Genomic DNA, 13,439 nt, shown 5'->3' on the forward strand with positions numbered 1-13,439 from the left:
CTTGGAGGCAATCCGACAAGCTTTGGCGACTTCCTCTTCATGTTCATGTGGAGTCTCATCGTGCACACGACCACTAGGTGATAGCTCTAGTGTGGTAAGCGATTCCGATTTCGAAAGTCAATTAATTATTAATGAACTAGCTTATGCCTATGAGAAATTAATGCATGTCTATAAGAAGTTGCATAAAAATTTTATTGATTTAAAAAGCAAGCATGTAATTTTAAAATCCGATCATAAATTGCTAGCATCTAAATTTGATACTATTGCTAAAGATAATGTGATCTTTAAAGAAAATAATAAAAAATTAAAATTGGATCATATTACCTTGAGTTCCAATGTTGCTAGCTTAATTCATGAGAAGAATGATGTCATGATAGAAGTAGAAACTATTAGAAATGAGTTTAATTCATTTAGAAATGATCATGTTTCATCTACTTCTATTTCCAATGCATTTGTGCAAAATAATGAGTTGAATCTTGTTAAAAATCACATATTATCTTTCGATTCAATCCTTAAATCATGCATTGCCAATAATAACAAGCTTATGGGCTTGTGTGCAAAGTCCCGTGTTAACACTTCCAAATCAAACACTCACTATGCACACATGTATAGAAAAATTTACAAATGCTCTATTTGCGACCGAAAAGGCCAGCTTGCTAAATTTTGCTATGATACACGTAAACCCGCAAAATCTAATGTTCCTTGTGCATCCCATCAAGCTTCATCTTCATGTACACATACACATTCACATGCTCATACTCATAAAGTTCATCATAAGCATGCTAATGTGTTTAAATTTGATTTTTGTAGGTAGAACTGGTCATTTGGCAAAGTTTTATTTTGATTTGAGAAAATATTCAAACTTACCAAAATTTTTAAATAAACCATATTTGTTTAACAATGTTTCTCATTTGAAAAATAATTTTGAAAGACCATCTATGTTTGCAAATGAATCCCGTGCACCGCCACTTGGTCAACAAAATCAAATGGGTCTCTTTCATTGCACATATTACAATCGAAAGGGTCATTTGTAAGATTATTGTTATGACCGTATTAGTACACTACATGTGCCCAAAATGGTTCATAACCCTAGGGGCATTGAGCTTTCATAATAGGGGTCATGTCCGTAGACTCTTAGGTACCAAGAGTAATTAGGTACCAAAATTTGTTTGATTTTTAAGAAATTTTTTTGGATTTTTTTTTGTTTTCATGTTCTTAAAGATGATTTTTTTAGTTTTTCAAATCCATAGTTCATGATTCTTGTATATTTTGAAATCTTAATTTGAACTATGAAGAGTTTGTTTTGGTATACACTTTTGGATTCATTGTAAATCACTTATATGATGATATTTATATATATATATATACTTTGTTTTGATGAGAGGTTTGTGTTTGTATAACCCCCCCGGATTTATTGGATGTTTATTCCCAAATCTTGTTTACTGGGTGCTAAAAATCTTTATATAGGTCGGAACAAGCTCAAAAGCTTGTTATTGTCGCCTCTCTTGCTTTATATGGTTTGCTTTTATGGATTTCATTTGATTTATGATTTCATTAGGTTGATTTGTTTTCATTTGAATTTTTTTTACATGATTCTCATGTTCTTCTTCTTTTGATTTCATAAATCTATTTTATACATGATTTTTATATTTATGTTTTGAGACACACTATTTCAATGGTATGTTAATATGTGTCCTCGTTTTATTTTTATATGTGAGTTTTGTTTAGCATGTTTGCCTTGTACTTCATTTCATATATTCCATAAGGCATTTTGATACGGGGAGATTTTTCCTATATTTGTTTTTATACTCACCGTGCTTGTAGGTAAGGGGAGCCTTCGCTTTCTTATCATTTTCCCCTTTTTGATGTTGTCAAATGGGGAGAAATATTGTGTGTATGTATTTCTTGTTTATATGCATGATAATTACAATTTCTATATTCATTTCCTTTTATGCATATATATTTTTATAAATTATTTATCATCATCAAAAAGGGAGAGATTGTTGGCCTTTTTATTTTGATGATGTTTAATAAACAATTTACTACTGATATTGTTTATCTAGTATTTGTGTTTTTTTATTTATTCTAGGCAAACAATGTATTATAAGTTGGATAGAATTGCTCTTCAACGATCATATCCAATGGAGGTTGACGGAAATATCGGTATGAAGCCTTACAATTCAAGTTGAAGATCCAAGTTCAAGCTTCTTCCGTAAATATACCAAGTTGAGCTACATCGAAGATCAAGATAGCTTGAGTAATTTAGTTTAGGTTTTATATTATGTGTATAGATACTTTAAGCTCAATCATATATACACGTACACGTTTTTGGTTTTGTATATATAGTTATATATATACATACATGTTTTGGTTTTCAAGTTTATACAAAAATAAATTTGTGAAGATATTAAGTTATTTGTTTATGGACTTAATAATCATGTATACATCTTTTATTAAGTCTATAAAATCATTTTATAATGTTTCAAAACATGATTTAGTCAAAATGACAAAACAAGTGTTGTTGTATTTTCATGTTTTGGACTAGTTTTGAAAAATAATGAGTTTTCACAAATGTGACATGTAATTCCAAAATTTCTTTTTGTAACATGTTCATTAACATGTTTATAAATATTTCCTAATGTTTTATATTTTTTAGAATTTATTTGCTATTTTTAAAGGTACTTCTAAGTTCAGTTTTACTGTTTAAAATAGGCTGATAATATGCTATCAGTCGACTAATGAATGTGTTCAGTCGACTAAAGAAATCGCCTGGAATGTCAAAAATTTTTGTTTCTTATTCGGTCGACTGACCAGTCGAATTCGATCGACTGATAAGATCATTGGTCGATTGACGAGTTCATCAGTCGACTGATGATGTGTTGCTGGCCTATAATGGTCAGCTCATCAGTCGACTGATGAACAGTATCAGTCGACTGACGGCATCATAATGGCTAGTTTTCCAGATTTTTAGTTTCTATTATTTTGTCTTTTTGTGATGTTTTCTCTTGGTTTTTAGGGTTGTTTCATGAGCCTATATATACCCCATGCCCTCATACTTCTGAGGTTAATTAAGAAAAGTTTTAAACAAGTTTTAAAGGGTGTTTAAGTTTTAGTTTGTTTCAAGAGTTTGTTTGTGAATAAACTTTCACAAGAGCTTGAGGAGATCATCCTTTGGTGTTTGAGCATTCACTCTTCTCCCTCTTTCTTGTTATCTATAGAGAAGTTTTCTTATACTCAATTCTAGCTATTTTATTATTTTGATTCTAATTTCCATAAGCTAGATTTTGTTATTGAGTTTAATCGTTTTATTGATACTCTTTGTTTACACACATAACCATTAAGCTTATTGTATTTTATACTTAGTATAATTTGGGTTGTGGGGAGTGTGACTTAGAGAGTGAGCCTACATTGTGTTCTCATTCATTGTAGAGAACAAATTTATTTGTATTGTGAGCCTAATTGTGTTGAACACTTTGTAATACACTTGTACACCGAGAAAAGTGTGTGGTGAGAGATGGGGTCGTCCCAAGAGGAGTGGGGTAGATGATAATGCCTAGAGAGAGGTTGTAATTCCTAACACTTGAGGGAGACACGGCTAGAGACCAACACTTAGCGGGTGTAAAATAGGATTACAAAAGTGTGTGATTGTAAAGTTTTCGGTGAACTAGAAAACCGAGTGTGAGGTGTAAACGTTATTCGGATGAGCATAGAAAACTCGGTTGTGAAAATGGATTTCTCCTAGAGTAGGGAGCATGGACGTAGGATGGAAGGTCCGAACTCTGTGATCATATTGTGTGTTTGCATTGTTTATTTGCATACTATCACTCTTGTTTGTTTATTGTTTATTTTACCATTGTGTTAGTTTATATATATCATTGCTCATATCTTGTTGAATATCATTCTTGCTAGGATATATTGTTAATTAGTTTTAAATTAGCATAAATCGGATTAGATTAGCATAAACCATATTCACCCCCTCTAGGGTTCTTTCCTAGTGGTATTAGGGTGTTTTCAGGCTCTACCTAATATGCATAGTCTACCTAAAGCATTTACCATGTACTAATTAGGGTTAATATTTAGAAATCCACAACACGAGATGAGTACGTCGAGCAAAATAATCCAAATAAGGAAACCCTCATATATATACCATTGTATCTCAAATAGTGAATCACTAAATTTCAACTCCAAAACTAAGAATAAAATAATAAAGGAATGCAATACTAAAATGTCAACCAAACAAAGTCATGTATGTCAACCAAACATCTCACGCTACCCTTGGGTAGATAATACAGAACAAGTACACAATCCTATGTAAACCACAAGAGAAAAATACTTCGTCACAATATATCTCAACGGTGAACTATGTTCAAAATCAATTACCACCTAAGTCTCAGGCTATCAAGTATTCCACAATGCTATCCCTCATAAAGTTTTATGATTCATCGCATCATCTTGTGGATCAACGTATAGGTGCATCGACCTCTGTGCATCATCATGTGAAAACAATAATATAGGTATATCGACCTCTGCGCCTACTCGTGCGGAAACGATAATATAGGTACATCGACCTCTGTGCATACTCGTACGGAAATAATGACATAGGTACACCGACCTTTGTGCATACTCGTGCAGAAACAATAATGCACTATGGAGTGTAGTCCCTCATGGTCTCATTGCGATATACTGACTAATGCACTCCGAGTGTCCACAATTACTGTAAACCAAAACAATCGTTACACGTGACGACACAAATTATTAGACTATGCTCATAAAGAGGCTCGTACATGCTCAAACCCAGTACATGCACTCTCTTGGTTATGTACGTAGAAAAAAAATCAATATATACACTACAGCATCAAATCGGTCGATCGAAATATCCCATCAGACGACCGACAGCACGTGCACAAAGGTGCACACACAAAACAACCTTCAATTGGTTGACCGATAATCATTTTCGGTCAACCGACTAGAGAACTTCCCAGATTTCCGCGGACCAATCGGTCGACCGACCAAAGTGAAATTATAAACTTTTGTATTTTGTTAACTTTTATCAAAGCTCGTATTTTTATTAACATGATTAGTAAAAACGTGATTAATTTTGATCATTACACAAGTATAGATTAGCCTAAACAAGGTCATATCACCTAGATATCATAAACTTAGGATTTAAATATTCTAATAATCAAAACTCTCAAATTATTTGATTTATTAGGGTTTTAATTCAATTAAAAATGTAAATTTACAATTAATTGCAACTCTAATGATCATGATCATCTATTATCTGTTAATTAGAGATTTAATCTACAGATCTTTTCATGGGTTTAGGTTTTAAACAACGAAACTAGGTTTTATTCATCAACCTAAGCTCACAACATTAGATTTACAAAGTAAACACATAAAAACATGAATTTTTACTGAGGATAGGTTTGGAGGAAGATGATCTTGCCTTTCCAAACGTGCTGATCTCACAAACTTGGAAGAAACGTGATCTCCCTTCATAGAAAACATCGATCTCGTTCTCCTCATGGTATTTGCTTCACGAAGCTCTCCCAAACTCGCAAACTAGGGTTAGAGTTTTGAGAGGGAAGGTGGCTGCTGCTAGGGTACAGAGATTTTGATGAAAAGGAAGAGATTTTTGTGAAAAATATGCATATATATACTCATATGAAACTGGGTCAAAAACCGACCCAAAACTAAAGCCTAACATTCGTGCTCATCAATCGACTGGTTGTGAAAATCAGTTGACCGATAACTAAACATTAGTCGACCGGTCGTTCCCATCGGTCGACCGACCAGAACGAAAATCCAACTTACAGGTTTTGATATATTTTGTGCATGATAGTCACATATATGTACATATTCGATCTCAAATTGATTTCAAGCATGCTAATTCATCCCAAAATAGTTTCAAACATGATAAAACTCATATTTTATTATTTTAAAATAATATTTCAAAATTTTATGGGGTTTTACACCTTTGGATCATATGTATGCGAAGATTGTTACATAGAGTCAGGAGCCCCTTACTGTAGAACAGAATTATAAGGTGACTCATTTGTTTATGGAATTTTTGAGAAGAGAAGGGCCAGATGGTTGGGAGTAGGAGCCCAGAGGCTATCCACACCATTCCAGCCATCGATGCTAATGCCGCCTTCTAGTATGCCCTCGATGACAGCACCATACACGCTACAAGAGGATTGTTCTCAATATGCGATGCAACTTGTTTCATCGACAATGAGACATTTGGATGGTCAGATTTCTAAGAGATGTGGGAGGATATTATGGAGGAGTGCATGAAGGTGGTCCAACCTGCTGCATTGTACGGGATGGTTTCCATGCACATCATGAAATGTTACATATGTAAGTATCCTACTCAGGTGCAAATACCGCTAATAGAATTCATCGCCTCTCAAAAGGCATTTACCGGCATCAGATAGACTACCGGACATGCTAGTGGACAGGTACATGCTTATATGCATAACACATGCAATTACATAGATGACGCATAAAATGCATTATTCTTATACAAATTGTTTTGTTGTTAGTATGGAGATGATGCCATAGGGAACACAACTTGTAGGGGTGGAGCCACCACCAACACCAGGGATGAGGACATGAATGAGGCGGAAGACCTCTATTAGTGAGTTTTATCATTTTGTATCTTGGACATACTTGTATGAGGATATATACTTTGCATCCTAATCATTTGTAGTATTTTTATGCATGAAGAACTTATTTGTTAGGATTTTGATTTGATTGTAGGATTTGTAATATTTTATATCCTACAAATATTTGTGGTATGATCATGTTTCTATAATGGGTATTTTGTGGATTTATCTTATATGTTTGTTGGTACTATGATAATTTCTATTGTGTATCTTGAATGTATGTGAGATATTTAAAATGTAGACTGTTTTAACTATTATGATGAGAATATTGGTTGATGTGGTTATGCATATTTTCAGCTGAAATATTGTCGTTAATATGTAGGAAAATAAGAACATTTCAATATAATTTTTCCCCCAGATTATATACATCCTTGATGGGCTCACCGTTAAGGATGTCTATCCTTGATGGCTAGCCATCAAAGATGTCTACAAACATCCTTGATGAGATGCCATCAAGGATGAATTGATGGGGTTAGGGATGGCATCAAGGATGTCTACCTTTGACACTAGCCATCAAGGATGTTTACAAACATCCTTGATGAGCTACCATCAAGGATGAATTGACGGGGTTAGGGATGACGTCAAGGATGTCTACCTTTGACACTAGCTATCAAGAATGTTTACAAACATCCTTGACAGCATGCTAGCCATCACAAATAAACATCCTTGACGACGAGCTTGTCAAGGATGTTTACAAACATCATTGACAAGAATCCTCATCAAGGATGTTTTCTCGTCAAGGATATGCATCCTTGACAGTACTGCCGCCAAGGATGAAACATCCTTGATAGGACTTTTGCCGATTGAGTATCCTTGACGGCAGCCCATCAAGGATACACATTGTTGACAAGAAAAATGGGCATCTTTGACGAGATTGCCCTTCAAGGATGTCCAAAATTTTACTAGTGAAACTATTGGAAGAGTACAACAAATGCATAAGCTTGAAGATAGATACTCTTTTACAATAGAAATAAAAGCCCTAATTTTAACATTATAAATATGAAATGTGTTTCTAGATATAAGTGATTGGCATGAAATGAAACTTAGAGATTGTTTTAATGTTTCTTAAAGTTAGAAGAAATTTGATTTCTATTTTCTAAACTTTATAGTAGCAATTTATTATTTTATTATAAAATAGAACTTCTATTAAAAGTTTAGAAATTGCTTTGTTGACCATTATGAAATTAAAACTATTTATATTTCATAATTATCACCATTAATTCTTATATAGTGTTATTGAAATTAATAAATCTGAATTGTTTTTGGCACCCAATGTTAGGTCATGTAAATGTTGATAAGATCAATAAGTTGATAAATGATGATCCTTTAATTTTTTTTTAAAAGTAGAATATTCCTCAATTTGTGAACATTGTCTAAGAGGTGAGATGACTAAACAACTATTTTTTAGGAAAATTTGCTAGAGCTAAATGTACTCTTGAGATCCTTTAAATATTAGAGTAAGAGTTGGATATTCATATTTTATAGCATTCATATATGATGCATTTATATATGGATATATTTATGTGTTGCATCATAAATTAGAATGTTGAATAGTTCAAAGAATATTGATTAAAGTTAAAAAGGAACATAATGGAGGTATCAAGGCCATCTGATTTGATCAAGGTGTCAAGTACATATTTGAAGAGTTTAAGCGATTTATGAAAGAAAATAAAATTATTAGTGCTTAACACCTCCCAATTCACCATAGATAACAATTTGTCTGAAAAGATGGAATTAAATCTTATTTGATATGGTTAGGTTCATGCTTGGGCATTTATTTGTTCCTACTATCTTATGGGTTATGCATTGGAGATTGCAAATTATTTTTTTTGTAGAATTCCTACCAAATCTTTTTCTTTCACTCTGTATTAGATGTGGATATGAAAAAAATATGTGTACAACGTTTAGAGATTTGGGATTATCACATTCTTGTTAGAGAATAAAATATGAGCAAATTGAAATATGAAATAAATAATAGCCTAATGATATATTACCCTAAAGAAAGTACTATGTATCATATTGATAATCTTAGTGTAGTTTTTCAGATAATGGTTGCTATTAGAAATATGTTCTTTTATAAGATCAACTGTTGATCAAGGATCTATGTAACTCTAGAAGAAAAGTTATTTTCTTTAATGGGAGAGTTATTTGTTCCAGTGGGTGAAACTTTAAATATATTTGGAGATTCTATGAATTTAATGAGAGCTTCAAGTAATAAAGTAAATGGCGAATTACGTATTAAATTTATTGTTAAATACACTTATTATAATTAGGAGATCAAATAGGATTTTCATCCAACTGTATAGTACAATAAGCTTGTTAAAATAGATGGAAAGTAATAAGGAGAATAAAAATCCTAAAATTTATACAAAGGTCATGTTGGACATGATTTCATGTAAGTGAGTTGATGTCATATTTGATGACAAACAATTATTAATTTTGAAGAAATATTTTCTCCAATTGTAATACTATAGTACATAAGGATTCATTTAGCTATTTCAATATGAATATAAGATATTAATAAATAGATTTTAAAATAGCCTTCTTGAATGGATATCTTAAAGAAAATATATATATATAAAGATTATAGAACCAAGTATGTAAAATTCAAGAAAATAAGATTGATTAATTGAACCAATCAAGTGATGAACTTAAACAAGCTTTAGATAATTTAAACATTCATTTTGATGAAACAATTAAGGAATTTAATTTTGATCAAATCCTTAAAAAGCAGGCTTGTATGTATAAAATAATAAAATAATTTTATTATATTCCTAACGTTACATATTATGACATATTACTCATTGAGAATGATATTTTAATGTCATAATTAACATTATGGATTTTTAATAAGTTCTTTATGAAGGATTTTCTTTACGTATTCTATATCTTGGATCTCAAACTCTATATAGATAGAGAAAGAGAAATATAAGATTGTCACAATCTAGTTATATAGATAAGATTCATAGAAGGTTCAACTTAATAAGATTCCAAGATAGGAATGGTTCCTAAAAGACATAAATACTCGCTCTCAAAGGAAATATGTCCTACAATTAAAAAGGAGATTGAGTATTTTAGAAACAATTGAGCTTGTAAGTAGATTCTAGTCCAATCCTAATGAGGAATATTGGACTACAATGTAAGTCATATTTCTATATTTGTATAAGCCTAAAATTATTATTTAGTTAATGATGCAAAGTACATGAGAGTAAAGGATATACAAATCTAGATTCCTAATCCAATCCTAATAATAGAACATCTATTTCGGGTTATATCATTAAGATAATAACAGTAGTCATGTGAAACTACTAAAGAAGGAATATGGATAAATAGCTTTCTCCATGTGCTTAATATTATTCCTTATAATGTATTCTTTCTCACTGTTATTTGATAGTAGTGAAGCTATTATGAAAAGCTTAGAAATAAATATTATCTTATTAAAGGTTAACAAGAAGAAATATGTGATGGTCTAAAAGATAGCTAAGCATATAACATTAAATGTTCTTTTACAAACCATTGTCATAAAATGTTTTTGACAGATTAGAGTTAGGATTATATATGATTAGATGTTAGAGCAAGTAGGAGATTGCTAGAATAGTAATAATATGCCCTTGAACATCTAATAAAATTATGTAATATTCTTAATATTAATAGATTTAATTGTTGCCCATATAATTTGTGTTTTATTTATATAATTGCTATATACCCTTAAAAATTAATTTTGTTAGATCATGCACGATGATATGTCACTTGCTTGGAGATGTGATCTAATTTAGAAATTTCTTAAACTCATGCTTAACATATAGCTAGTACATGATAATTTTGTTATAACAGGTTATTTTGCATGACACAGGCATGTGAGATGTGGTGGTGAGTCTCAACCACAGGGAATTAGGATTCCCGGGTTGTATGTCATAAACACACATTATGATGTATAACATTAGACTTGTATTTGAATTCTCTAGGATAAGTCACCTAGGAGATGGATAATTCATATTGTTACATGATCCTTTTGATTTGACGACGTTGTTATTTTCAATTTGATAATTTAGTATATTTTGATGTGATGATTAAGCTTGTTTAGCAAGCGTAACACAACTTGAAACATTGGGTTGCTAAATTTCATTTAGAGAAATGATGGATATCTAGATAGGATCCAATATACTCATCAATTTATTATGCATTCCAATGAATTTATTAAATTCTTGACAGCAGGTCATTTTGCAAAATATTTTTCAAAAAATATTTTCTTTTAAAAATAAAATATTTTGATGTTTCAAAATAATTTTTATTTATGTTTATGAGAATTGCAATTTAGGCATAAACAAATAAGTGAATTGTCCTGATGAAAAGAGTTGCCTAAAATAAATAATACTAGAGGAGACTGGATGTAAGATATTATTTATAAGTAATTAATCTCATATTATGGAAGAGCTTTTATAAACAATTGGTCGGATTACATTTGATTATTAAATTAAAATTATTAATGTGAATAATAATTAGTTCTCGATATGGGACCCAATTGGTCTCACTAATGTCATTAGAAGAGGTATACATGTAATACAATTCTATTTCTATTCTTAATTGTTACGGAAAGAGTATTCTATCTTTAATTGTTATTGAAAGAATATTTTATCTTTAATTGTTATGGAAAGAGTTTTGAACAATTAAGAATTATTTGAAATTAAAATCTATAAAAACAAGTCTAATCCTATATATAGGGTTCATATATGTAGCCACATGAGAAGAAGCAAACAACAGAAAAGAAATAAAAAATTATACCTATCTCTCAAAATTGTTCTTCTTCGATGAATAGTGAATTTCAATTAGAGGTTTTTCTCTTGAGGAAGCTATTTTAGATTGATATTGGGGCATAATATAGAAGAAATTCAAAATTTATTTTAGGTATTATTCTAAATTTTAATTAATTTCAATTAATTTATATAATGTGCATATTCCGCCAGGTTGTATGTCATGTCTCCAACGCATTGGGCATTATGCAGGCATATGAGCATCGGGCACTAATGAAGGCTCGATACAATTTTCAAATCAATATTGTTTACAACTTTGAATCTAACTTTGAGAGATTTGCAATGGATAGATCTAAGTGGTTGGTATTGATATAGTTTTCATTTTTCTTCCTTCCATAGGGGGAAAAAATGAGATTGTAGTTTTGCAACAAATAAGATCTATTTTATTACTATAATATAGATAGCATGATATAAGTTTGAAATTCTACTGTTTTTTCTTATAAAGCCTTTTATATGACTAAAAAACTTTTTGTTAAAAAAATTTCTCACCAAGATGACATCAAAACCTCGCAATCAGAGCAAGGAAACCAACGACCCAATTTTATCAACAATAGTATCTAAATAATAATGATTTATCATACTCCCTTTAAAAGCACGAGTTCGGAAAAATCTTTCTATGGTCAATATTACCCTTTACTATTTTAAATATTTTATTTATATCTTAATCTATTCTAATAATAATTATATCATATCCTAACCCTACGTGAACTATTATCTATAGCTTAACAATTTAAAAAAATAATATTAATAAAATATATAAAATATCTTTATGGTATTAGTTTGTTAAGATAAATAAATTATATGTAGCTAATGTACTATAATACATAAAGTATTGTAAAAAATCTAAAAAATTTAAAATTTGCACAAAATACCCTGAAAATTTTAAAATTATAAAAATTATCTCAACGTCTAAAAACTTAAAACAACAAACATGAAATTAAGAAATTAACAGCAATTTGCGAAAAACTTAAAATTTACGGTTAACATCTCAATATCTCAAAAAGTATAGAAACACCCTCAAAAGTTCAAATTACAAACAAGCATCTGAAATTCTAAAATTTAAAAACTTACAAACAACATAAATGAATTCAAAGGATTACCATAATACACTTGAAAATTACTGACATTTCAAAACTTAAAACAACAAACATGAAATCAAGAAATTAACAACAACCTCCAAAGAATTTAAAGTTTTTAATTAACACCCTCAAGGTTACAAAAATTATAGAAACACCCTCAAAAGTTTAAATATAAAAAACAACCCTAAAATTCTAAAAAATTTAAAATTTGCAAACAAGAAAAGATGAATTCAAGAGATTACTCTCATGCACGTAAAATCTAAAAATTACCAAAATTAACCTCAAAGTTACAAAAGTTGTAGAAAAAACTCTTTCAAAATTTAAAAATCACAAAAAATCTAAATTTTTAAAATTTATAACTAGTACACATAAAATCTGGAAACTATTGGTAGACCGCTAAAATTTAAAATATTAAAAAAATTAATCTATTGTTTTAATAATTGTAAAAAGCAGCTTCAAAATTTTAGAGTTGTAAGAAATATTGTGTCATTTAAAAATTATCACTGACACATGAAACATAGAAGTTACAACTACTAAAATTAAAAGAATTTTTTAAAAAATGCTTCCAAAGTTTTAAAAATTATAAATCACACCCTCAAGGTTTAAAACCACAAAAAGGCTAAAATTTTAAAACTTGGCAAAGAAAAGTGTAATTGTTAGGCATTCTTTAATATATATATATATATATACTACTAAAATTAAAAGAATTTTTTAAAAAATGCTTCCAAAGTTTTAAAAATTATAAATCACACCCTCAAGGTTTAAAACCACAAAAAGGCTAAAATTTTAAAACTTGGCAAAGAAAAGTGTAATTGTTAGGCATTCTTTCATATATATATATATATATATATATATATATATATATATAGTTTTAAATTTAG

The sequence above is a fragment of the Asparagus officinalis genome, chromosome 1, assembly GCF_001876935.1.
Source record: "Asparagus officinalis chromosome 1, Aspof.V1, whole genome shotgun sequence".
NCBI classification, from domain to species: Eukaryota; Viridiplantae; Streptophyta; class Magnoliopsida; order Asparagales; family Asparagaceae; genus Asparagus; species Asparagus officinalis.